The sequence below is a fragment of the Hippocampus comes genome, unplaced genomic scaffold (genome assembly GCF_001891065.2).
Source record: "Hippocampus comes isolate QL1 unplaced genomic scaffold, H_comes_QL1_v1.1 scaffold48, whole genome shotgun sequence".
In the NCBI taxonomy this organism is placed as follows: domain Eukaryota; kingdom Metazoa; phylum Chordata; class Actinopteri; order Syngnathiformes; family Syngnathidae; genus Hippocampus; species Hippocampus comes.
The window spans coordinates 1,475,664-1,478,920 of record NW_017808403.1 but is presented as its reverse complement, the minus strand read 5'-3'; the positions used below and the strand labels follow the sequence as shown (position 1 = coordinate 1,478,920).

General features: G+C 50.9%; 1 protein-coding gene across 1 annotated transcript in view; it reads left to right on the top strand.

The window, feature by feature from the left end:
• The window catches only part of pcdh7b (protocadherin 7b), a 124,322-nt gene that overhangs the window by 36,711 nt on the left and 84,354 nt on the right, over positions 1-3,257 (top strand). The window lies entirely within an intron of this gene.

The window sequence follows — 3,257 nt, the reverse complement described above, 5'->3', positions numbered from 1 at the left end:
TTTAAAAAAAAAAAAAAAAAAAAGAGGGTGGAAAAATGGTGAAGGAGAATTCAAGAAGCGAGCGCAGGTCTCCTGTTTGATTTGCAGCCTGCCGGAGCGCAGCGCGTGACCCGCCGATGTGCGAATACGCCAACCTGATCAAATTCTAACGAGACTGTGACACTCCGGTTGAGATGGGCCGTAATGGAACGGAGCAACGGCTGCAACCCGACACGCCTCGGGTGGAAGAGGGTCATGTAAAGGAATGCGGGAATTAAATAGACCTCGTTAGCGGCGGCAGGGAAGAGCGACAGGGGCATTTACTCCCCGAGTGAGCGCGCCAGATACCAGCTCCTCCAAGGTCTTATGTGGCATCAAACCGTAATGTGAAACGTAGCGCTAACCTTATCGCGCGGATTTACGACCCGACAAGCCATTCATCTCGTTCGCTCCCTTGTTAGTATTACGCCTCAGCTCCAAAGTATTGAGATAAGCAGAGCGGGAGACGGCAGAATTAGGCAGTGGAAGTGAGTGTGATGGATGACTCGCGTGGAGTAATATTCCTGACAGATGGACACAAAATGGAAAAAAAAAAAACCAGCAAAACCCTAAGTTGCTAATAGTGACGAAAAAAAAAAAAAAAAGAAACAAACCCTAAGTTGCTAATAGTGACAACGACATCTGGACGGGTTTGGGAGGAAGGGCTCGGTTACAATGTCGTGTTCCAGTGGAGCCACTGTAACGCGAGGCACCATTTCCATATTCATGCTCCGCTTGAAGACTGCACTTGCGCGCTTCCATTAACACGCAGTCGAATACGGCGGTGCGCAAAAAAAATTTCAATGAACGTACCGTGACGGATTCAGAGCAGAATCTAAATGGCCTGACCAGAGAATTTCCTACGGCGTGAAGTGCTGAACACCCGATCGGCCATTCCACACCACGCCGCCGCGAGAGCTGCACTCAGTGACACAAACGAGAACCCAATCATGCCGATAAATGACAGGTTTGATTCACTGCCTCGAGGCTTTTGCCGATATTCCCGTACGTGGTTTTCTTCTGCTACTGGAGATCAAACCCGTCCTTGCTGCAGCATTCGACACGGCACCGCCGACCTTTTGCTGGACAGGACCAAAAAGACTTTCCGCACGCAGTAAATGATTCACTCCCGTGCCTTCAACTTTATGTCCAGAGATGATCCTGCAGTTTCTTCCTGCATTTATATGACCAGCAAGTCTCTAAACTTGCGTAAACTACACGTGCGGTGCAGTACCAAGACTTACCCGTGTGAGGCAGCATGGCACCACGTGACCTCCAGACCTCCGGAAAATGCAAAGACAAAAAAATAACCCACAAAGGAGAAATGAAAAAAAAGTTCGGCTAATCGTTAGCTAGTGAACAGGTATAACATTGACCTTAGTTTAATAAGTACAATAACACATTTCGTTTGGAGAACGCTTGTCGAAAGAACTCAAGGACCAAAAAAAGAAATCAAGAAACATCCATCAATCTCTCCATCCCTTTTCAACAGCGCTTTTCCTGAACGGGGTCGCGGGGTGTTGCCCAAGCCTTCCCCTTTGGGCGCAAGGCAGACGACGCCCCGTACCGGTCGCCAGTCCGTCGCAGGGCCCCTACAGAGACAAACGGCCATTCGCAGGCACACGCGCGCCGTCACGAAGGGGGAACCGATCCCACGCCGCCCGCAAACAACTGAGGCGAGTGGACCGCTAACCCATCAGCGACGACGTAAATGGACCAAAACAAAACATGTACATTTGGAAAAGCAAAACGTCGGTTGCTTCGATCAAGGGTAAAGCTAAATGTGTAGTGTGAAAGTAATAACAAGAATTTAAGTGGTGATTAATTGGCGGTGCCGCCGAACAGTTTTCCAAGCAGATCGGGGAGGAATTATCACTCATCACAGCCCGCGCCACGGGATAATGGCTCGGGATAATCTTTTGGAGAGACCCGGTGATCTGGCTTTTGTGGACTTTAGTCAGCGAGAGGGAAAAAAAAAAAAAAAAAAAAACGCTTCAATCTGACCCGATTATGCACGGGGGGGTACCCTCCTTCAAAGTTACAATGGACTGTTTTCCAAGCAGATCGGGGGAGGAGCTACAGTGACAAGCACATCCCACACCACAGGACTATCTATCGCTCATGTGAATCTTGGAAAGACAGCCAAAAACCTGCCCTCTGCTAACTTTGGGCGCAAGCCAGGGAAAATTTCCTCGTGTGGCCCGACGGTGGCTACGTGAGCACTTTGAGCAAACAGGCCCCTTTGGGAATGCGTGCCGGCGTGGAGAACGCCACCTCTCTTGATGACCTGCAGCCATTCACGCTTTTCTCTCTGATGAAAGGCGCATCGGCGCCCTAGCAAAGCGGACGCGATGCTTTGAAGACGAGCGTGGGCGGAATCTGCAGCCTTCGCTTAATGCCCCAAATTCTTAATAATGTGGTCAAGAGAGCACAACGAGGTTTCCTTTTGAGCCTTGAAAAGCCAGACGCATCTAATCAGTGCTTTCGGCCCAGTGTCGGAACAACCGCGGCGAGCTTCCTCGGCGCGACCCCCGACTACCCCTCAATTTACTCCGAGGGGGAGCGGCCATTAGCGTGGAAGCACGCTGCGCTATTTTCTTCGGTTTCATCCAAGTCCGAGAGGGGGGCAAGAATGCTCACAGTCTGCGCTGAAGCAGAAATCACCGCTACTTGGTGTCGTCATCGGGACGCCGAAAAGAGTCACGATTCCCCGTTGACGAGGTACGAACATCATCTGAAAAAGAAATCCTCAAGTAGAGCACATGAAGAATCGGCCGAGGCGTCGGAACAAGTTCGGAGGAAATGGATGCGCGTTCGGCTCCGTGGCTCGAAATTGCCATTTTTGATTCTATTGTCACGGAAGATTTCACCGAAGGACACGGCACACCGGCAAAACCTGATGCCACGCCGCCCGTATTGATTCCACATCAAAGATACTTCAGTTCTCCGTCCTCGTCACTATTATATGACGCGTCACCCCCGTGTCACTCGAAATCAATAACCATCTCGCAGTCACTAGCGCCGCGTTCCATGTCACCGTCAACACTCCGTCGCTTCGTATCAAGGAGCGAGTGCGCCGGATGTTCTGCTTTGCCAAAGAAGTCGGCTGCAAACGTTGCTAATTATACATTTGGAACGCCGCTTCCCCCTTTCGATCAAAGTCAGCGAACGCCGAGTTGTCGGATTGGGTTTGAACGGTGATTATTGAGTGGGGGGGGGGGGGGGGGACATGACCGGGG